Source organism: Trichosurus vulpecula, chromosome 9 (assembly GCF_011100635.1).
Source record: "Trichosurus vulpecula isolate mTriVul1 chromosome 9, mTriVul1.pri, whole genome shotgun sequence".
Taxonomy (NCBI): Eukaryota; Metazoa; Chordata; class Mammalia; order Diprotodontia; family Phalangeridae; genus Trichosurus; species Trichosurus vulpecula.
The window spans coordinates 96,136,646-96,161,337 of NC_050581.1; the positions used below are offsets into that span (position 1 = coordinate 96,136,646).

Below are 24,692 nucleotides of genomic sequence, written 5' to 3' on the forward strand. Positions count from 1 at the left end.
TATAATTGACATCTTTCCAGGGATGGAAAATATACCTTGAAAGGTATAGAAAATATATGATCCCATAGTTCTTAATGTTTGCTGATTGGTTTTTAAAAACCATTTTTGTAGATAGTAGTAATAATAGCTAACATTTATGTAGTATTTAAAGTTTATAAAGTACTTTACTAAAGTCTGGACACAGAGGCAAAAATGCATATTTTCAAGAAATGAAATGAATGAAATTTTTATTTAATTGGAATATTAAGAAATAACATCTTCAATATGATTTCCATCATTTGTGATGCAAAGGTTGATGCACTTTGCAAGAGTCACGTGAACTCGATGCAGTAACTCCACATTGCTGTCAATTGCCTGCGTGTCCAGACTTTAGGAACACCCTGTACATTGTCTTGATCAAAATAGCAAAATCAGTAGGGCAAAATGCCACCTTGGAGGCCCTCTTAAAACAAAAACTGTTTCTCTCATGCATTTGTTAAAAATACACAAGATTTCTTGAAAGATGGAGCAGAGATAACTGTTCAATGACCCCCTTATCACTAATGTCAAGTGAGACACCAAACAGGGAGACATATGCCAGCCAAAGGTGTTTGCCACCATCATAGAAGATGTTCAGCACACAGTCCAAATGGAAGAAGGATTCCCTATGTAGATTATAAGGTCCTCCGGCTGTTCCTGTTTGGATACAAAATTGTGCTGATTGGAATCAGTCCCAGAACATTGCAGAGAATCATAATGAGATCCATAACTATTCAAAAAAAAAAAAAGGAGGATTATAAGGACTTGGATGAGTCCCACAGTACAAGATAAGTTTGTGTGCCACTAGGGGGAGTATTCACATTGGGGAGACCACAGCACCATTTAAGTAACAAGAGCTATGCTAATTTAAAGAGAGCTTTAAAGTTAAAGAATGTGATGGGGGTAAAGGAGGGGTCCATACAAAATGCATTAGGAAAATATGAGGAGGAAGAAACCACCTTCAACTGGGGAAAGTAGGGAGACAGAGCAGGCTTCAGGGAGGAGGTGGTACCTCAGACAAGCCTTGAAAGAAAAGGTTATGGGGCTGCTATGTAGTATGGTGGATAGAGCACTGTCTCTAGAGTCAGGATGGACCTGAGTTCATATCCAGCCTCAGACACTAACTCCATGTGTGACCCTCAGCAAGTCACTTAACCCTAATTGCCTCCTAGAAAGATTAAAAAAAAGGTGGGAGGGAAGAAAAGGATTATAACAGGAAGAGATGAAGAAGGGAGTCCTTTTGGGTCACAGGGGATGGTTTGCCTCAAATGCAAGGGTGTAGGAGATCCCAGTATGTGATTTTAGAGCAGGGGGTAGTATGGAATAGCTAGAACATAGGCATCTGAAAGGCAGTCATGTGAAGTAACGATGGGAAGGTAGGATTGAACCATGTTATGGAGAGCTGTAAAAGCCAAGCCGAACCATTTCTGTTTTATCCTATAGGTAATATAGATCCTATGAAGGTTTTTGAGTAGGGGACTGATATGGTCAGCCCTGATCATTGGTAAGATTAGTTGTAGATTTATTTTTTTAGAAGAACACACCCTATGACGATGATGGTTTAGTCCTTTGTCCTACTCAAAGTCCTGATGCTTGTTTCACATCTCTTTTTCCATAGAAGACAATGTACATCAATAGAAAGAATGCTAGATTTGGAGTCAGAAGATGTAAGTTAAAATCTCTGCTTTATGATTTACTGCTTGTGTGACCTTGGGCAAGTCAATTAATTTCCTTGGGTCTCATTTTCCTGATCTCTAAAAGGAGCTAGGATTAGATGACCACTAAACTCCTTTCTTGCTCATGCCCTTTGGATGGCCCGTGAGTCACCAACTACAATCCTTTGTTAAGATGGAAAAACACCAGGCCTTACCATCTGCTCTGCCGCATACCCTGTGGACCACTATGCCCTCCGAATATCTAGGCATCAGCTTCTGACCTGCTAATTAATGCAGCATATGGACCCATGGGCTTTGCCATCTAGCCTGCGGGAACACCCTTAGAACCACCAGGATGGCCCACACGCCCTACAACTGGATCCTCCTAGATATATTTTCTTCACTGATTAGATCTTGCAAAGTTATTGTCTGTCTTGCATGAATAGAATGTATTCTCTTCTCACTTTTGCTCCAGGAATCCCTCTTTTCCACCTTCTACCTAAAGCCTTTCCTGATCTCTTTGATGAATAATGCCCTCCTTTGTTTCTAACCGTTTTGCATTTATTCCCTTTATAGTTTTTCTGTATATACTTACAAATGTCCCTGTTGTCTCCCCAACTAGAATGTTAAACTCTTTACATGTAGGGATTGTTTCATCTGTTGTATTTATATTCTTGTAGCCCAGCACAGAACAGGTCACATAGTAGCTGTTTAAATATTTGTTAATTGATTGGTAAAGAGTAGGCCCTTATTAGGTAACAGAGTTGATAGAGTGCCAGGCCCAGAGTAAGGAAGACTTCTCTTCATGAGTTCAAATCTGGAGTCAGAGGCTTACTATCTGTATTAACTTGGGCAAATCACTTAACCCTCTTTGCCTCAGTTTCCTTACCTATAAAATTTCCTAGAGAAGGAAATGGCAAACTACTCTGGTGTTTTTGCTTAAAAAAAATCCAAAAAACAAACAAAACAAAACAAAAAAAACCAAATGGGGTCAGACACAACTGAAAAATGACTAAATAACAACAAAAAAGTCCTTATTACCTTTTTTCTCTTTTCATTTATTCATTCCCTTCAAGGGGTAAATCTGACCTTTGACCTCTGGCATGGCTAGGATGCATATTTTTTTTTGAGTTCCAAATTCTCTCCTTCCCTCTAATCCCTCCCCCACTCATTGAGAAGGCAAGCAGTATGATGCCTATTATACTGGGATACATTCTTCATGGTTTTTGTCAACTATGGCAGGATAAGGGACAGGAGAGGGTTTGTTAGAGACCAGGAAGCACAAAGTCACTGTCCTTACAGGCAAAGAGAGGCAAACACCCAGGTCTGGAGGAAGCTTATTTTTAAAGCTGTATTAGTCCCAACCATGTCTTCTAAATAAGGTCCGGGCCATGGGACATGTTTCGACCCAGGACTTTGGAATGACTCTCAAAAAATCCCTTGTGATAAAGAATAAAAAAGAAAGGGAAAAATTCAGTAAAATCAATCAAAATTGTCTGACATTATTTACGATGTTCTACACCCACAGTCCCCTACTTCTACAAAGAAGCAGTAAGGAGATATAACTTTGGAACCACTGGAGAAATTTGTTTTGTTTGGACATGTATATTTGTTACAAGAAATTTGCTTTCTTTTCCTTTCTTTTTTCAGTAGGAGGAGAGAAAGTAGATTTCTGGTAATTTTGGAAAAATAGGTGAGGGATGCTACAGATGTGAAATATTGCATGAACTTTCAGATGGGGTCAATATTTATTAGGTTTAATGAACTTTGCTACAAAGGAGAGACTTCTTGAAAAACCAGAATCATCTGTGAATGTTTGTAATGGAAAAATAAAACATATCAATAAAACTGAAAGTGAAAAAGTGGCCCCCCCCTCAAAAAAAGTATCTTTTGAGGAAGCAGTAAGACCCTGGTAGTCTGGGGAACAAACTCATGCCTATGTGGAAAGACTTAGGGTTCAGTGGGCAAAACTATGACCTCCGGACATTCTATCATTATATCTTGTTTTTAAATTACGTTTTTTTTCAATGAACTAAAAAATGCACCTTCTTTCCAAAGAAAGTAAGACAAAAACTGTGTAACAAACATATATATATATATATATATATATATATATATATATATATATATATATATGGAGAGAGAGAGAGAGAGAGAGAGAGAGAGAGAGAGAGAGAGAGAGAGTCAAGCAAAACATTCTGGCGTTGGTTATGTCCAAAAAGCATGTCTCAATTTGCACCCTGACTCCATTGACCGCTCTGTCATGAGACAGTTCTGGGATAATGGGTGGTTAGAGTTCTGACATCTTTCAAAGTTGTTTGTCTTTACAACGTTATTGTTCCATCATTTTAGCTTCATCTCTGGTCCTTGAAGACTTCTGGCCTTTGAGAACCTCGTATTAAAATCTAAACCACTCTGGAAAGAGTCATGCCTCAAGTTGTTATCTGCTACCATCTTAGCTACAATAATTATAACTCATTAAAGTTTACAAAGGGTTTTCCTCATTAAAACCCTGTGATATAGGAAATGCAAGTATTAATTATTATTCCTACTCAACAGAGAAACAAAGTAAGGCTTTAAGAGGCCAAGTGACAGTACTGGAACTGGACGTGCAGTCAGAGATACACGAATTATACAGTACTCCTTGCCTCCACCACTCTCTAGGTATGAGACTTTAATTTAATCTCTGAGCCTCAGTTTCCTCATGAGAGAAATAATGACGTTAATGCTACTACACTACTTCAAAGGACTGTTACAAAGATTAAACACAGGGTGTCTCAAAAGTCTTAGTGTAGGTTTAAACGTTAATAATTTTTGAAGCTTCTGCACTAAGACTTTAGGGACACGCTGTATGGATAAAATGTATACTGTCTCTTTAAGGCTCTTTTATCATTAGCTGCTCCTTTCATAGGAAAAAGTGCTTTGTAAATGGTAAAGTGTTCCTGGTTCACCTAGATGTAGGCTTTAAGGTTTTTTGCTTTTGTTTGGGTTTCTTTTTTTGTTTTGTTTTGTTTTTGATCACAATGGCAGGAGCACAGAATGTCCCTGCAGAAACAGACGTTCAAGGATCACCGTCAGGCTCCTCATTGGATAAGTGACCCATGGTTTAAAGTTTTTGACGCCCTTATCTCGTTAGAGCCTCACAACCACCTGGTGAGGTCAGTATTACAGGTACTATTATCCTCTCTTCCCAGAGGAGGAAAGAAGAAAAGGCCCGAGGGGAGGCTACGTGAGGCCGATCAGGTCTGTAGACTGATTTACCCATTACCACCACGCAGCTAACTGTAGCGGAACTGCGCAGGCAATCTGTGACCAAGACCAGCTTACCTGGTCCTAGACCACAAGAATTGACACTACACTGAGATCAAAAGCAGGCCACAGTCTAGGGCTGGGGGTGGAGAGAAAAGGGTGGCGGGCTATGGGAGGAAGGAGGGAGCTGGGAGGTGGAACTGGACCAGGAAAGGAAAGTTGATAGGGGAGGTGGGAAAGTACCCAAGAAAAACCACCTCCTTCGCAATTTTGCCTGGCCCGGCCTGGCTTGTATCAACAATCACAAAATGACTGAAAGGGGTGAGGGTGGTGGATAACCACATTTTTTTCGGTCGTGCTGTAGTTACATGTTGTTCCTGTTATTTTAAAACAACATCGCTTTTTAGATTTTTCTGGCTTAAACCAGAAAACCAGGCCGACAAATGACTATAACAACCACGCGGCAACAACCAAACCAAACCCACCGTCTCCATAACAATGAGAACCCGGACCACTCTGAATGCTTCCGGCTTTCTACCTTACCTTATTTTCTTTTTTTTTTTTTTTGGTCACAAAAAAGAACAAAAATGGGATTTTGCTAGCCCATCCATGCAGCGGACACTAAACATACTCAAAAGCATTTCCTAACGATGCCTCGTTTAATACAGAGGGGCCTCTATTTTAGAGCAGTAAAGCTTATTCTAACATACCTACATTCCATATTTTAGGGTTGTAATAGTCATTCCTACAAGTCCTGGAGGAAGGCCTATGAAGCGGTGTTAACTCATATTAATTTGCTATTTAGCCAGTTATAATGCAAATCTCTGTCTCTTGGAAAACATTATTTTAAAAAAAGTTTCACCATATATGGACATAATTTATTGCTTGATTCTCATTGTCTCCTTATAACATGCCCTTGATCAGACCCAAATGCCCATTTTGGAGATTTTTCCGTTTGAGCAACAACCGGCTTCTTATATTATCCACTGATGCAGGAAAGTTAAATTACAGCCAGTTCATATCATAGAAACAAAGTGTTTCCTGCAATTACTGATAAGGGACAGTTCATTTTCTCTCTGTCATCCTGCAAAACCCTCCTAACAATTCATGCCTGGTTAAACAGGATTTCCACATCTACCGCTGACATCTTTCCAAGTAATTCAGGGTTGTTATTACGGTACAGTCCTGGCAAGGCTCAAAAGCAAGCAGACTTGACTAGGCTGCTCAAAGCAGAGCTTAAGTAGTTGTAATTAATAATAATTACATGCCCACTACACTCCAGTTTTATCACATTATCCATCAATGCAAATAAAAAACATATATATGTATATCATACACCACACACACACACACACACACATCTGTAGTAGCATCAGTACAGAGACAACAAAAATACTTCTCTCGCGCGATCCCTAGAAATGTTCAAACATTTGCTTTAAGGAGATTAAATCGTTATCACTCGATGCTTTACTGCAAAATTGTGCTCGCAGCCACTACCACCTGGGACCGTGTGTACCTTCGCAGTAAAAGTCTGAACCTTTGCCCCTCCTGCCGTGACTCGGATTCGAACCGAGGTTGCTGCGGCCACAACGCAGAGTACTAACCACTATACGATCACGGCAAGCTACAGGGGAAGTGGCGGTTTGGGCTCTTTCAATACTATTGCAATATCAAAGTCTGTGGAAACAGTGCCATCTGTTGTTCATTGACGTACGTTTCGTAGATCTCATTGTAAAAACCCCGTTCTTCTAAACACCTAACCCCGGGAAACGTCGCTTTCCAAGTAGCTAAAACAAAATTAAATTAAAAAACCCTGAACACTTAAAAAAAATCTTAGGGGATTGGGGAAAATTGGGTAAAGTCATAATTTACCAAGAACACGCAGGAGTCTGATGATACCTGTCTTCCAGAAGTATGAGAGATTAACTGAGGCAGCTCTCATTTGACAGGCACTTTAGAAAAGGCAGCTATTATTAGGTCTGGAGATGATCTAGGAGAACAGTGTGCAAAAGAGAGACTCTGATCTTTTCATATATATTTTCTGCTTCGTTTATTTATTTTCTTGCTCCAGCAGGGTTAGTTTTTTTGGTTGTTGTTGTTTGGGCATTAAAACATCTATCAATCAACCACTCAACCAACCAGCATTTCTTAATTGCCTACTATTTAACAGGTTATGTGCCAGGCACTGTGCTTGACCCTATGACTTCCAAGACACAAGTAAAAAGTGCCTGCTTTCAAGGAACCTATAGTACACATAAAAGTATACGTAAAATACGTACAAGGTAATTGGGAGAGTCATATGAATGAATGAGTGAAAGAACCAATGAATGAATGATTAAAGGAAAAACATGAAATATACCCTCCCCTCCCCTCTGGTGCTTCCTTCACTGGTCTAGCTTCTCAGGCATTTTCAAGGTTTACAAATACAGCAAGAATGCAGCAAAATGGACGTGAAGACTGGGAGACAGTGGAAGGTGGGTAGATTTATTTCACCATTGGGAAATCCAGTCCATGCTGAATTCATCTCAATGCATCTATTAACTGTGTGCAAGGCACTAGGGATACAAAATGAAAACTAGTCTTTGCCCTCAGGGAGTTTACGTTCTGCATGGCCACTGAACTCTGAGAAAAATCCTCTGAAATCTAAAGCTGGTCAAGGCCTGTTTTTTGTGTAGATGTGTAAAGATCTCCAGACTGTGGAATGAAAGGAAGGAACTTCCCACAAACCCAGCACAGGGGCTAAAGTGCAGTGTGAAATATTAAGCAAGCCCTTGTATTCATTGGGTCAACCTGTATCACGAGTGGAATTAAGATGTTCCGTATAATGTCCCAAGAGTTGAAAGAGAAGAGCATTAAAACTTGCATAAAAACAGAGACAACATTCCTAATATGCTGAGACTACTTCAGGCTTAATGAAATTTCCTGGTTTCTCTTTCCAGCTTGTTTGCTATTTGTCCTGAGAGGGTCTGGTAAGATAGAGAACTGGGCGCAGAGTAACAAGAGTCTAATCCACCCCATAAGCTGGTACCAACAACTCCTGGGCTTCTGTTGAGATGATCTTCCCAAAGATCAGGGATGTGATAATTGACCAAGGCACCAGAGGTTATTCCTCTGCTCCCTCTCCTTCTCTAACCCAGTCTCTTCTACTCTCACCCCATACATTCAAACAGACATTCTATTGAAGGACATCAGTCCAAGGACTTGCCTTTGTCTTGAAATTTATAGGCCTTCAACCCTCTCTATCAGCTTTCGTTTCTCCAATTGTCTCCTCACTCCAATTCCAATATTTCTATCCCATAATTCAACTCAATCCCTGCAGAGTTTCAACCTCAGAAGACAATCAACTGGTTGGAGGCCCAAGGAAAGAGCAAGCTGGAGTTTATAACTGAAGACCTGAGTTCAAATGTTGCCTCTAATACTCACTAACTATGTGACCATGGGCAGTCATTTAGCCACCTTGAGCCTCAGTTTGTTCTTAGTTCAGGCCTTCATCACCTCTTGCCAAATTATTGCAACAACCTTATTGGTTGATACCAATTGGTATCTTTACTTCATGTCTCTCCCCTCTCTAGACCAATTTACACACTGCTATCAAAGTGATTTTCCTAGAGTACAGCTCTTACCATGTAACTCTCCTACTCAATTAATGGCTCCTTATCCTCTCTTTAGCTTTTAAAGACCTATAAACATGGCCCTATCCTATCTTCCCAGCATCCAAAAACTAATCCAGTAAGACTGGCCTCCTCTCTGTTCCTCATATATTGCACTCCACTTCCTTGCCTTTGCACTAGGTAACCCCCATGCCTGAAATTCACTCCCTCCTTACCACCATTTTGTAGAATCCCTCTTTTACTTTAAGAGGCAGCCCAACGACCATCTTAAGCATTAAGCCATTCCTGATCTCCTCTACCTGCTAGTTGGGGGACTCCCCAACCTACCTTGCATTTAACTAACTTGTATATATTTATATTTATTAACTTAAAATTTATGCTATCTATCTATCAGATATATATTTTTTATATGTACTTGTCTCCTTCGTTTAAATGCAAGCTGATTAAGAGAAGTAACTGTCGATTTTTTGTACTTGTATCCACCTTGCGCCAAGAAGCTCATTATTGGGAAAACTTCACTGTCCCATAAGATCCCATGAGCTTTAGTACTCCATCTCATCACTACCCTCTGTCCCTCTGGTTGGAGAGTGAAGCCATGAACTCCAAAAACTCCATTTAGGGAGGAAACAGCTTAGGACCTCTCCTCATTGCTTATCTAGCTGCACTACTTTGAGACTTCTCTGACTATTCCACTAGGACCCCCAAACCAACCCTTACCTGCCCCTGCTTTTCAGCTTCCTTTTGTTTAGATCGTAGGCTCCTTGAGAGCAGGAATTCCTTCCTTTTTTTCTTCCTTCCTTCCTTCCTTCCTTCCTTCCTTCCTTCCTTCCTTCCTTCCTTCCTCCTTCCTTCCTTCCTTCCTTCTTCCTTCCTTCCTTCCTTCCTTCCTTCCTTCCTTCCTTCCTTCCTTCCTTCTTTCTTTCTTTCTTTTTCTTTCTTTCTTTCTTTTTCTTTCATTCTCTCCCTCTTTCTTTGTCTCTCTTTCTCTCTCTCTCTCCCTCCTTCCTTCCTTCCTTCCTTCCTTCCTTCCTTCCTTCCTTCCTTCCTTCCTTCCTTCATTTCCTCTTTTTGTATTTGTATCCCCAGTGCTTACCACATTACCCAGAACATAATAGGCACTTAATAAGTATCTGTTGACTGACAGTACCAGGAACATAGCAGGTACCTAACAAACACTTGATTGATTAATTCATCTAAAATGGAGACAATAATATCTCCTTCTTGGGGGTTTCAGTGAAGATCTAATGGGATTATGTATGTAAGTAACATGTCTTAAAGGGTCATATACAACATCTATTTTATCATTGTTATTACCTCTTATGAGCTTGAAACATTTTGTTCTGAATATGTAAAAAGTCTAGGTCTAAACTAGATCACGGGTAAATGATTTTGATAGGGATTTTGTAATAATAACAATAACTGACAAAAACAGAGGTTAAGTTTCACCGTTTAATAGGGTCTAATAGCTAATAAGTGTCCGAGTCTAGATTTGAACTCAGGTCTTCCTAACTATAGGCCCAGTGTTCCATCTATTGCACCACTTAGCTGCCTCTAGGAAAAGAACAAACCAAATCTTAAGTGCAGTAGTAACTGGGGAGCCTAAATATCTAAAGATGGGATTGAATATAATGAGAAGTGGTGCATGCTGGAGTGGTACCTGGCTAGCTACAAGGAGGCAAAAGCTTTGTTCTAGAATACTTAATATTCCACATGTTTAGCAATGGGGACTGCAGTAACTAACTTCCAATATTCCTGCCAGTTCTAAATATATGACTTGGATAAATGCTTTATCCTTCTACTTAGCCCCTTCATTCTATAACTACTTTTTTTTTTTAAGTCTTTTAGTTCACATGTATACTGTCAACCTTATATTTACTCCCACCACCAGCAAGGCAAAGTAGACCGATCTGTTGCTATCTCTTCTCCCACAATGCTTCCCCACTCTGGCAAAAATCCAACTGCATTAATACCGGATCAACAACAGCGCTTCATAGTAACTCTAGTGATGAAGATTTATTGACTGAAACTTTAATATGAATTAGTGTGAATGTAACTGGTTTTTTTTAAAGGCTAATTTTAAGCTGTTTTAATAGAAGTATAATGTTCAGATCAGTGGAAGTGATAGTTTCAAAGTAGTCTGGACTCACTCACTGCTCAGACCCTACTGTGGTATTTTCAAAGTTCTGGGCACCATATTATGAGACAGATATTAATGAATTGCAGCATATCTGGAAATGGTCGACCTGGCTGGTGAAATGTCTGGAAATAAGACTATATTAAAACACTTTAGAGAACTGTATACTTTTAGATCAGACAAGAGTTTGGGTAGGGCCTTCATATCTGTGAAAGGTTTTCCCATGGAAGAGGGATAAAATGTGTTTAGTTGGCCTTTGAAGTCTTTCTTTGTCAATTCTGAGATTCTTTGTTGTATCATTGAGTAAAGGCTCTTCTTTGGGTTTGATGAGGACTCCCTCAAACTAAGGGTCCCACCCCCTCTCCAGTTTCTCTCCATGCTGCTCCCTCTTCCTCTTGCCCGGCTCTTTTGGTCTTTGTCCCATGAAGGCTAAGAACTGCTTTGCTGAGCCTATGGAGGGCAAGGCAGCCCAAGACAGAGACTTTTGATATTTTACAAGTCTGTAATATATTGAGTTGGCAAACACTGAACTAGTCCAATCTTCCAACCAACACAGGAATCCTACCCACGATCATCCCCTAAAAAGCATTATCCAGATTCTGTTTGAACAACTTTATTAATGGGATGATGCTGCCTAACAAGGAAGCCCATTCCATTTTTGAACTCTCTATTAGATCATTTTTCTTCATAATGAATTGAATTCTGCTTTCCTATTACCACTATTCCAATTTTTCTCTGTGGAATACCATCAAATGAATTTAATCTTTCTTATGACATCCCAATCACATCCCCTCTAAGTCTTGTCTTCTTTAGGCACAGTATTCCTAGGTATTGTTTTTCTTAATAAGAAGAACAGCAGCTAGGATTTATATAGCACTTTAAGGCTTAAAAAGCGTTTTCCAAACTGTCTTATTTCATCCTCACATCCTTAAGTGTTATCATTACTCTTATTTTACAGTGATAGAAATTGAGGGTAATAAAGGCTCTACAGCTGCTAAAGTCTTTCATAGGATTTGAACTAATATCATCCTGATTCCAAATTCGAGACTTTGTCCACTGCTCCACCTGGCTGCTTCTGACTGCCTTGACATATGGCATGGTTCCCAGATCTCTTGCCATTCTAATAACCTTTCTCTAGATATGCTCCTGATCATCCATATTCCTCCTAAAATGACTTCTAGAATTAGATTCAGTATTGCATATATGGCATGACCAATACTGATCATTCATTCACCTATTCATTCAAATTATATTAAGCACCTACTGTGTATCCATGCTCAATTCAATCCAAGGGGAGAATACAGAGTTTAAATGCAACACAGTCTTTGTCCTTATGGAGCTTAAAGTCCAGTAGGGGAATAATACAAAAAAGATTATATAATATTGCATGCTATGTTATACACGAACATAAAACACAATACACAGTATAGTACAGTAGAGAGGTACAAAACAATTCCACAGTGGGTTTCAGGGAAGCCTGTATAGAAATAAAGGTATTTGAGTTGCTCTTGTAAGAAGGACTAGGAGCAAGCATACACAAAGGAACATAGCTCTAAAGCTGGAAGGCTACTCAGAGGTCATCTAGTCCAAGCCCCTCCTCATTTCACAGGGGAAGAAACTAAGACCCAAGGAAGTTAAGTGTCTTGCCCAAGGTCACATTGGCAGTAAACATCATAGACAGGATTTGAATCTAGGTCCTCTGACTACAGAGCTGGTGCTCCTTCCATGGTATGGCATGCCTCCGTGGACTTAGCTGGAGGCAATTCAGTTTTGAGGGTACTGGTAGATTGATTCCTCAAATATTTGAAAGAGGAAAGCATACCAAGCATGTGGAGAAAAAACTCAGATCTTACTATTGCCAAAAAGAAAGATTAATTAGAAAATATCTGTAACTATTGGCCCATATGCCCACCCTCCCATCTCCATATAATTTTAATGAGAATAAATTACAGATGTATCCAAGACATTCTTGATGAAAGTAAGAACATGACAGTTAGATTTTGACAAATTATATTCTTCAACAGATCACATCCTTACAGGCATACAATTGACTGAAAGGTGTAGGGAATAAAAGGTCCCACTATGTTTATTGTTTGTTGACTATTTACAAAAAAGAAAAAAAAGCACTTGATTCTATAGAACAAAGTGCTGCTTTAGGTTCTCCAAAGGCGTGTCTCCTGTATATATGTCAAAATCTCATACAATTCCTTGAGAGATATAAGATCAGAGATAACTTTGATGGTCCCAAGTTTATTAATATCAAGCAAGGCATTAAACAGAAGATAGATACTTAGCAAAGGTATTTGCCACCACCATGAACCACATGAAGAAGGTCCAGTGCAGAGTCCAAATGGAAGAAAAATTCCCTATGGATGGTAAGTTCCCATTGGCACCAATTGCAAAAAGCCCAGAATATTGCAGAGTCTCTAAATTTTGTCCATAATTACTCAAAGGTGTTTGGCAAACCTATGCACGTAGGAAAAACCAGGAATGCCTCTTGCCCAGCCCGTGCTATGCAGTCAGATGAACAGCCCTTAGAATTGATTCATCACTGCATATATTTTAGACAGACACTACAGATGGAAAATGAACTGGACCCAGAATGGAAGAGGAGGAGCTGAGTAAGCTAAATTGCCTTTGGAAAATTGTGTGGTGCTTTTAATCAGTCCTAATTTCTCCCTGAAACAAAGGCCTATCTCTTAAATACCAATGTGCTTCCACAGTGATGCCATGTGGCCATCAATCATGGAATACCACAGTCTCTGAGGATTAAAGTTGCCACTTACCCAAAGGGTAATGAAGGATGTGGTGGGATGGGAAGGTGGAAAGATGGGGAGGATTATGACTAGACTGCAACATGTATGTGGTGCAAAAGATGACTGATAAAGGAGACAGCCCTATTATATAGCAAGAATGAGGGACAGCAGATGGACAGACCATGCCCTCCAATAACATCCACGAAATGTCAGAAGACATAGAAGGAAGCTCTCAGCACATTTGAATGGACCTCCTTCCCCCATCTCCACCTCCATCTGGAGAATTTATTGGAGAACATGGAAAAGAGGTTTACATAGGATAAAAACACATAGATGGGTTACAATCTGTACCCTACATTATTTGGGATCAAAGAACTATGGAAGTATTAAAAATAAATATCTCTTTTCTCATCAGACTATCTGTCTCATTTGGATGGAGGAGCTGGAGTGATGGAGGAGGGATAGTGAATGTCACAGGTCTGCCACTGGGCTCAAGGCCAGCAACAGTCATCAGCTGGGTTTGGTGCTGGCCTAGTGCCCAGGATTCAGACAAAGACAGGTTGGGAACCCTCATGCAGAGAAGGCCCCAGTTCTTCTTCCATACAGGATCCTTCTCTCAAACCACCACTGACTGTAACATCAGGAGAGACTCAATCCTGCTCTCCTCCTGTGCCCTCTATATATTACAAAAACTCTGTGTTCTTTCTAGCAGCAAATTTGATTCATTCAAGAGGAGTCCAGACTGCCCAAACAAGGCCCTGCGGCTGAATAGAGGAGACAAGGAGCCAGCAATTGAAACCTGAGGGGATAATAGTTCTAATTTTCTAAGATTGATATCCATAACAACAATAATAATAACAATAAAAAATCCCCAAAAGCCAAATGGTTTCAGACTAGGCCCTTTCCTGAAAGCTGCCTACATCTATAACTGGATTTCTATATATGTTCAGTCTTAAATGTAAGATAAAAAGAATATTTCCACAAAGCCTGCAACACAAAATGCTTAACAGTTTACATTTGCAATAGTAGACTGCCCAAAGTAAATTTTTTCCCTCCCTGCTTATTAATGAATTCCATTTTACCAAGCCCAAATCTTGCTATGGGGAAGCTGGGAAAGAAAGGTGGTGGAGTGAGGAGGGAGGGGTAGGGGCTTTTTTGTTGGTTGATGGTTTTAATTTTTTGCCTGAAGGCACCATTAGAAAAACTCCAGATGCACAGAGTTCTAATAGAATTCTGCATCTGACATAGCCCCCTGGAATACACTGGCCTAACCTTTATGATCGGGGAGCCCAGGCCTCCATTTGGAAGGCTTGTTAGGGAGGGCTGGTCTATTAACCATAATGTGCAGCAGTACAAGAAGCACTGGGGACAGCTGAGGGGCTCAAGCTGTTGAGAAAGAGGGCGCGGCTCATAGGAATAGCTGTGGATTTCAAATCAACCTCTCTCCTTCCCCATCCTCAGGAAGGAAATGGTTAGTGAGGATGAAGAGTGGTATCATAACAGTAGGAGACCACATACCGTACACATGCATCCTTTAGCTTCTCTCTCTGGATTAGAAAAACAAACACAAGACTCACACTCGATAGCTGTGTGACCAAGGACAAGTGATTGGGTCTCTCTGAGCTCTGTCAGTTTAGTCATCTGTTAAACTGGGATGATAATACCTGAATTCTGACTCAAAGATTGCTGTAAGCCCCACAACAGACAGCATTGTAAAGTGCTATACAAATTTGTGGCAATATTATCACTCCTATTTTACAGACAAGAGAATTTAAACTCGGAATGATTAAGTGATTTCCCCACAGTCACACAGCCAGTGAATCCCTAAGGTAGGATTCAAACTTATTACAACTCTCCATGCCAGGCTCCCTCCCAGTAACAATACCCATACCACCTATATTCCAGGGTTTGGGGGCAGAGGGAAGGTAGTTTTTTTTTTAAAAGTGTATAGAAGTATGAGCTAATGTTGAGGTAAGAAGCCTTCTGAGGGCTTAGGGCGAGGGTGACTTGCAGGTATAACCCACTTTGGGGACAGAGCGATCGATCCCCCTGACTCCTCAGCTTGCCTCACACTCTGGTGAGCCGAGGAAGGGATCCAGGGGAAGAGTTGCAGAAAGAGGAAACAAGAAACTGGCAAGCCAGAAGAAATTACTCCAAAACTTAGCCTGGAAACTGGCATCTAGAGAGATTAGCTACAAGAGACAGGTGTTTTAACTTGTTTCTTCTTTATCTTTTGCATTCAATTTAGATCTCATTTACCTATTATAAAATCTTGCTGGCCTGTAGAGATGCTAAGCTATATATTTTATTTTAACCTTACAAATAGGGAGAGGATAAGGGAGAGAATTGTTTTCTATCCTAGGGCGGTTTAAGGCTTGATTGGTGGGAGTTGATCTTGGGTGGGGAAGGAGGCTTAGAGCTATTACAACAAAGTGGGAGAGCAGTATTATTAGATTTTATAAGCCTGGCATACTCTAGGAAATAAATCACAAGACCAGGGAGCAACTCAAGATTAAGCTCACTTTCATTTTCCGAACATGGGCTTCTATTCTTGGGCATCTTCATTCTAAAGGAAGACCTCTTACCTGAGAGAAGAGCTGAAAGAAAGCCACGCCTCCACAGAAAAGGGAATTTCTCCCACCTCTCCCAGGGTGCTGGTAGCTCAGCCAGACGTGCTCAACAGCACCACCTACCGCCTACACATGAATCTTATTTGTCTGTATTCTGAGTAAAGGGCTCCAAGAACACCAGCCAATCACAATTCAGAGATAACACACAGAGAAGATTTTTTTGGTCTAGGTTAGTCATAAGTAGGTTGCAGCAATACTAGGTGGGAACAAGGTGCAGATGGCCAGGGAAATTGCCAGATGAACTGAGAGCCATAAGGATTCACGGGAGGATTAAGAGTCAATAACAGAAAGATTAGTCCAAGTTTGGTTAAGGATAAGCAGTCAAGCAGGGCTGGGAGGGTTGACTGGAAGCCCACCCACAAAACACCATAAGATCAGATGGGTAGAAGATTCTAGGGTTTGCAGAGGGGCTCAGAAGACAAGAATAAAGAAATATGGGTGAGACCAGAGAAGGACAAAGGAGGAGGCAGAAAACACAGAATCAGAATCAAGTAGATCTTAAAAGTCAAGGTTCTTTGCTACCCCAAATCAAGTTATTTTTCTCCCCACCTCACCTCTCCATTGAAGATGCCAGTTCAAATGTCATGGAATAATGTCATTTCAAGGCTGTTCATAGGATCTTAAATTAGAGCTATAAGGGCCATGGGGTCATCTGGGAAACACTCCTCATTGTACAGATGAAGAAAGTGGACCTTAAATAGGTTAATTGATGTATCTGAAGTCACGATGATGGTGTATAACAAGGATAAGATTTGAAACTATATCTCTATGGGGCAGACACCAGAAAATAGCTCTTTACTACAGTGACGGATCCTGTATAAAAACATGACATGCTTACTTCATCGTTTAGCACTGAATATTTCAAGGAGCTTTTTTGAGGCATTGATAGGTTTCATAAACGTATGTTACCCACTATGTACTCACTATGTCCCTGGATGTTCTAGATTCTTGGAAGCTTGTTCAACCTCCCTCTGTGTCAGTTGTTCCAAAGTCTAGCTGACCACAAGGAAATAAAAAAAGAAAGGCTTAGAATAGTCTGAAAGAAAGGAGCTATATAAAAATATAATACTTGTTGCTGCTTTTATCATCATAATTATCATTACCATCAATCTGGAAGCTCAAGATTAAGTTTACCAGCTGAAAGCCAGATTTCCATCCCAGGAAACTCTAGGACCATAAAGTTACCTAGGATGAAAATCTGACCCCCTGAGAGCTTCCCTTTAATTATCATCAGTGCTTAGAGTAGGATGGAAAAAAGGGGGGGAGGGGTAGAGAGAACCAGTCTAATTGAATGTAGGATAAACTATTCATTAGCAAGCCAAATAGCTACAACATTTAATAACCTGCAATGCCTCATGGAAAACTAAGAAATTGGCCAAGAGTAATTGAAGTTTGTGATTCTCCAAACTGTTATATAAAGCAAGGCTTGGCAAGGATCAGTGGGTCTGCACCAATTTTAATTGCATTTTTTAAAAATTCTGGATAGAGATTGCCTTTCTCCACTCATTATTTATATAGTGAAATCCCTTTATGGTGAACCTTGCTTACAGTGAAATCCTATGCAGCAGCTTGTAAGGTTCAATGCAAATGGGACCTATGTATACTGAAGCTCAAATCTAATGAAGCATATATGATTGGGACCATTTTGTTTGACCCCCCTTTAACCTAATACCTGCCATTTACTTCTACTTTTTCATTCTTTATGCCACCCTTCTCCTTACTTAAGGTGTCCACGAGGTTACTTGGATAATCATCAATCATAAAAGTGCTCAGTAAGAGTTTATGAGATCAACAGCTAGAGATCTTTACATGGTCCCTGGAAGAAGACCTCCCTAGGCATTTCCAAACACAAAATGGTTGGCATGATCAACCACAGAATCTCAGAACTGAAAGGTACCTCATAACCATACCTGGAAAAGAATCCCTCCTTCAACATCTCTGACAAGGAGTTTTCCTGAGGCAGCCCATTTAACTTCAATGAATCTGAAATCTGCCCCTCTATGAGACAGCTAGATGGTGTAGTGGATAGAATACCTGGGCCTGGCATCAAGAAGGCGCAAGTTCAAATCTGCCCTCAGATACTTACTAGCTGTGTAACCTTGCGCAAATCACTTAACCTGTTTGCCTCAGTTTTTTCAACTGCAGAATGAAGATAATAATAGCATCTAAGTTCTTGAGGATCAACTAAGATAATATTTGTAAAGTATTTAACACAATACCTGATGTATGCATCATCATCACGTACTGTGGTAGGTGCTGCACAAATTATTATTATTCTGTAGCTCACAGATTGTCAGAATTGGAAGAGATTTTGGAGACTATTGCAACTCCCTCATTTCACAAATGATTGTATTTTTCCCAAATTAGTTTGAGAAATGTGCTCTAGCAGCACTATGTCAACAATGTCTTAACCCAAAGGAGTGACTCTAACGCTGGGAAACTGAGCACTGTGTCAGGTCCTGGTATTTTCAGGTACTTGGATATTTGGAATGATCATTAGCCTGAGAGTAAGGAAGCCTGAGTTCTAGTTGCAGCTTTCACACTAACAAACTCTCTGACCTTGGGCAGGTAAAGAATTTAACCTCTCAAGGATTCAGTTTCCTATAAAATGACAGTTGGCACTGATGAGCCCCCTTCTTTATCCTGGAAAATATCTCCTCCTTGGGTTTTGGTGGCATCTCTCTCTCTTGATTCTACCCTCACCTATCTGACTGAGCCTTTTCAGTCTCCACTGCCAGGTCATTTATTCATGTGGATTATTGATTATTTTATTTTGATAAGTAATGGTATAATGCTGAGTGTTCTTCCATCTGGTTGACTACCAGGTGACAGCTAATTTTGACTGGCAACTCATGAAGAGGATTTGTGTTACCAGACCAGGAGCCTGGGTCTAATGGTCCTCATCTGTAAAATGAGTCACTAGCTACACTAGATGACCTATATGTTATAGCTCTAAATTTATGATCCAATGATGAGAATTTCTCAGCTTTTTGAATGTGTCATGGACTTCTTTGGCAGTCTGGTAAAGCAGAATAGTGGTTTGCTGACTAAATTCATAACTGAAGGGAATGTTAAATTTTAGCTAGATGTTAGTGAGAACATATAATTTTTTCCAATCCAAGTTCATGGATCCCCTGAAACCTATGGGATTAATGAACCTTAGGCTAAGAATAATGAACTAGATAATCTCTAAAGTCACTTTAACTCTAAGATGCTATGGTGAGTAACCATTAGGAAGCAATTCGCCGAAATCGTTTTCATTTTATAGATTAGAATACTGCAGCTAGGTATATTTTATACTTGTGTGGTTATCTACTATCTCTTGTAAGTATGCAAAAGTAAAGTTCTTCAGTATATATAATATATGTGCAATTGAGAAACAAATCAGTATACATTGAGGTGCTGGGTTGTAAATCTCCATATGTTGTTTTCCCATGGACCTTTCCTCTTTACATAACATTCTGAAGTAGCCTGTTATAAAATGACATTGTATATTACTGTTTCCTATATTCAATTAATCTACATGGGAGAGCTATATAGAGTGTTGTTGTTGTTATATAGATAGTATGTCTTTAAGGGAATGCTAATGTAGTTTGCTGAAATATATTGAAGTTTATTCAGGTTTCCTATGGGATGCATTTCATATTTTACTCACTGTGAAGCATATATACATTCCTCTGTATTAGCAAGGTAATAAACATAACATCAACAATAATTGCAAATATGCCTATGTAGTTCTGTATCACAAAATATGAGACTCTCCATATAGAAGGTAGAAGAAGTAAAGCATCTATTCAGACATCAGAGGAGCAAATCCCATAACCAATAAGTCCAACCCAACCAAGAAGCACCCAACTCCCAAAACCAGTAAGCCCACTTTATCATAACAGCAAGGAACTTAAAACACAATATCACAGCATGGAGCCTCGCCATCCCATAAGCCATCTACCCCCCTGCTGAGGCCTTCCCACAAACACACTCACAGCACAACTACCTGAGTCTGCTCTCTCACTCAGTTCTAACTGCTCTCTCTGCATTTCCTGTAGCACACTTTCCTTTTCCTCTCAGCAAGCTCCTCCTACCACATGTGACTTAGGCTTTCTGTGACATAAGCAGGTCACATGGCCTATTGATGGGTAGGAAAGACCTTCAAATTTAAATTGCCATTACACCCTGCTTACTTCAGCTAACTATCCTACAGTGAAGTAGTTCTTTATCCATACCACTACTTAATCTGGTGAAAAGAAGGGATTGCCTAGGAGTCTAGTAGGGCTGAGTTTTAAAAATAAGGTAGCAAAAGTTATGCCTTTTGTGATAGTAATTAGCATTCCCTTCTAATAACTCATTTTAATAACTTACATAAATTGCAAGATGGAATCTATTTTAGGAATACTTCAGGTGATTCCTTCTTCAACATATATTTTAGTAAAGCTATTCTTTAAGTACTTTGTGTCAGAACCCTGCAGTCAGACTATTTTAAAGAATGAGGATTTGAAATTAAAATGAATAAACTTTTTGTTCTAGCTTTCCCATTGACATCATCTTCTTCTGTCATCCCCACCACCATAAAACCAAAGAAAATTTCAACCCTGGCCCTTGCCATGAGAAGAAGATGAAGGGGATAGTAAGGAAGGACAAACCCATGTGAGGAAGGGGCAAGTTGCTATGGAACAAAAATGAGTAGTTCTTTTTTAAAAATTGTATTTATCTCTTTTGTCTTTACAGTAGCTTCATTTCTCAATATGTCCCTCTCCCACCTAGAGAGTCATTGTGTATAATAAAGAAGAAAAAAGTAAAGGTGGTGGGGATGGGTGGTTTTCAGAAAGAAAACTAAAATATCAACTGAAGTCCAACCGTATAGAAAGTGTTCCACATCCATAGTCCCCCTTTTCTAAAAAGAAGGAAGGAAGGCCTATTTGTTATATCTTCTTTGGGTTCAAGCATTGTTATAATTACTCAACATTCAGTTTGTTTTTTGTTATTGTTCTTTCTGTTTACATTGTTGTAGCCACTGGTTCTGCTTACATCATTTTTCATCAGATCACATACGTCTGTATGTATTCTACATTGTCTCTTAAGGTGTAGTTATATTCTATTGTATAAATTAATTCATTGTTTCTTACAGCATAATAATATTCTATTACATGAGTATAGCACAATTTGTTTAGTGATTTCCCAATTGATGGGAATCTCCTTTGTTCCCGATTATTCACTACTACAAAAAGTGCTACTATTGGTCTATATGAGACCTCTTTTTTTATCTTTGACCTCCTTGAACCATATGACTAGTATTGGGATCAAATAGTCACTTTCTTTTTTAAAATAAGTTAATTTATTTATTTTTAATTTTCAACATTCACTTCTAAGTTTTAAATTTTCTCCCCCCTCCTTCCCTCCCCCTCCCCAAGACAGCATGCAATCTGATATAGGCTCTACATATACATTCCTATTAAACATATTTTCATATAGAAGAAAAATAGCTTTCTTAGCATAATTCCAAACTGCTTTTTGGAGAGGTAGGACCAATTCAGACCTCAACCAACAATGTATTAGGTTGCCTGCCTATTCACAATCCTTCCAACATTGACTATTCCCATTTCTTGTTCCTTTTGTCAATTTGCCAGGTGTGAGGTAGAATCCTGAGTTATTTTGACTTGCATTTCTTTAAGTAGTAGTGATCTGAAACAATCAATAAACATTTATTAAGTGTCTACTATGTGCCAGACACTGTGCTAAGCTCTGGGAATACAAAAAGAGGCAAAAGAAAGTCCTTCTTCTCAAGCAGCTTCCAGTCTAATGCGGAGACAACCTGCAGACAAATATGTACAAAGCAAACTGTACATAGGATAAATAGATGATTAACAGTCACTAGAATTAAAAGGCATTAGGGAAGCTTTCCTGTAGAAGGTGGAATTTTAGTTAGGACTGAATAGAAGCCAGGGAAATCAATAGTTGGAATGGAGGAGGGAGAGTGTTACAGGTATGGGGGACAGCCAGAGAAAATGCCTGGAGTGAAGAGTTGGAGTGTCTTGTACATGGAAAGCTAGGAGGCTTGTATCACTGGATCAAAGAGTACGTATCAGGGAGTAAGGTGTGAGGAGACTAGAAAGGCAGGAGGGAGCTCGATTATGAAGGGCTTTGAATGCCAAACAGAATATTTTATATTTGACCCTAAAGGCAATAGGGAGCCATTGGAGTTTATTGGGTGAGGAGTGGGGTGTGACATAATCAGACGTGCGCTTCAGAAAAATCACTTTAGCAGCTAAATGGAGGATAGATTAGAGAGGACAGCCGAAGCAGGCAGACCTACCAGCACACTATTGCAATAATTCAAGTGTAAGCCGAGTGGTGGCATTGCCAGAGGAGAGAAGGGCGTATATATACAAGAGATGTTGCAAAGGCGAAATTGACAGGCCTTGGCATCAGATTGGATATGGGTCAATCTAGGTTGACTCCTAGGTTGTAGGCCTGAGGAACTGGGAGGGTGATATGGACCTATACAGTAATGGGGAAGGTAGGAGATTTTAAGGGGAAAAGCAATGAGTTCTGTTTTGGACGTATTGTGTTTAAGATGTCGACTGGACATCCAGTTCAAGCTGTCTGAAAGGCAATTAGAGAAGCAAGACTAGAGGTCAGCAGAGAGTATGGGACAGGAGCATTATCTCCTATTTTGTAGTTTACAAGTCCTCTTTTGAGAACTATTTGTTCATATTCTCTGATCATATCCACTGGGCAATAACTTTAGTCACTGTGGCATAAGAGATGGAAAGTTGGCCTCAAAACCAGGAAGATTTGGCTTCAGGTTCTATATCTGTCGCATAGTGGCTAAGTAAGCCTGGACAAATCACTTAACCTCTCAGTGTTCTAGACAACTCTCTAAGACTGAGGTACAGAGGAGGTAGCCAGCATATGTTAATAGTGGGTGCTTGCTCCCTGGAGTTCTTGATTCCAAAGAAATCACAGGCCCAATCCTTCTCCATATTTGTGTTACTTTCCTATACATCTTGGACATGAGGCCATCAGAAATATTTGATACCAAGATGTTTTGGAATGATTAAGTGCAGAAAGACCAGGATTTTCTATGACCCGAGACTCTGGGAACTTTCTTCTTTCCTCATACTTCCCTAGCAATATTTTGTATAAATTGCAATATTTCTGAAGAGGTGTATATGGAACTGGAGGAGATGAGCCTGATTCTAGGTCTGTGGTCATCCTAGAATAGCTTTTTCTTGGATAGATTTTTACATATACACCTGACCTGTCTCATCAGGTCAATCATACATTCCTCTGTTTTGGTGCAATTTGTAAATGCATGCAACATATTGGTATTACTGTATTTCAAGTCTCATCAAGTCTCATCTAAACAATACCAATGGAATTTGTTCTCCATTGGAACCTTCAGTTGAGATGACAGTAAACACAGAAAACATTTCACTATGCTTTCCAAGTAACATAAATTAGCTACAGTGTTTGTTTATAGTTGAAGCTGTAGGTACCCTTTTTTAGGCAATAGTTTTGAGAATTTATGTGTTGCAGCCTGCTCACACCCACCATATGCCTCTCTATTGCCCTTGGAGTGATTCTCATTTTCATACTTCAGCAACTGTTGTGGTCTATGGCTCATATCCATATAGTGATGCTTATAGAATATTAGTATTAAAAAGGCATTTATTTCAAGGAGAAGGTTGGAATCATTAAGGGAGCTTTATATTTTTCCAAGTTGCAAAGTCCAAAGAATAACTATAATGAAGGATACCAGCCAAGAAATGTATGATTGAGAAAGAAGATGGGGTGGGTTGGTTATATGGCCAAGCAAAGGAAGCAAGTGGAGTCCTTGTGCTCCTCTGGCATCCTCTCCATGTCATAAGTAATTGAAGAAGGCCCCTAGAATTATGGGTGTATAATGAATCTGTTGTAGTTAATTTATAGAGGACCTGGAAAAGAATCGAACAGTATGGGCAGACATGGGATTGGTAGTGATTGACTCCACTGGAAAGAGATTCCACATTTATGAGATCTCAGATCCATTTGAAAATCTGAACCTAAAGAATTGTGAGTCGTGGCTTGGGGGATGCACTACAAAACTTAGCTGTTTTTAACTTTGAGGACTGAATGAGATAGGCAGTGTGGTAGAAAGTTGAGTCCACTGGAGCTGGAATGAGAGGATGTGAATTGAATCCCAGTTCTTCTATTTACCAGTTGTACAATTGTGGGCTGAACATTTTACTTCTCAAGGTCTTAGATTCCTCATTTATAAAACAAGGGGATTTGACAAGAATAATGTTCAAATCATTTCCTGCTCCCAATCTAAGATGCTATGATGAATATGAGGGCACACATCTAAAAAGTGGATCATAATATCTAGAGTTAGAAGTTACCTTGGCAACCATTTAGTCATCCAAAGCTCTCATTTTTTCATCTGAGAATTCCGAGGCCCAGAGAGGTCACAAATTGCTAATGGTCACACAGTTAGTATATCAGAGCCACCACAAAAGTGGTGGGACCGACACTTCTTCCCAGCTTTTTGGACTCCCATATGAATAGTCCTTAGTTATATTCTCATCTGAGTTGTGTTAAAATGACATTCACTGTTATCAATCATTCAAGAGAAAAAGTATTTTTGGAGCATCCTTAGTGCT

The 24,692-nt window shown here is 39.7% G+C and overlaps 1 non-coding gene across 1 annotated transcript; it reads right to left on the reverse strand.

The window, feature by feature from the left end:
* Positions 1–6,471: 6,471 nt before the first annotated feature.
* TRNAH-GUG lies at positions 6,472–6,543 on the reverse strand. The gene has a single exon. It is a non-coding gene; the product is annotated as a tRNA-His (tRNA).
* Positions 6,544–24,692: the final 18,149 nt, after the last annotated feature.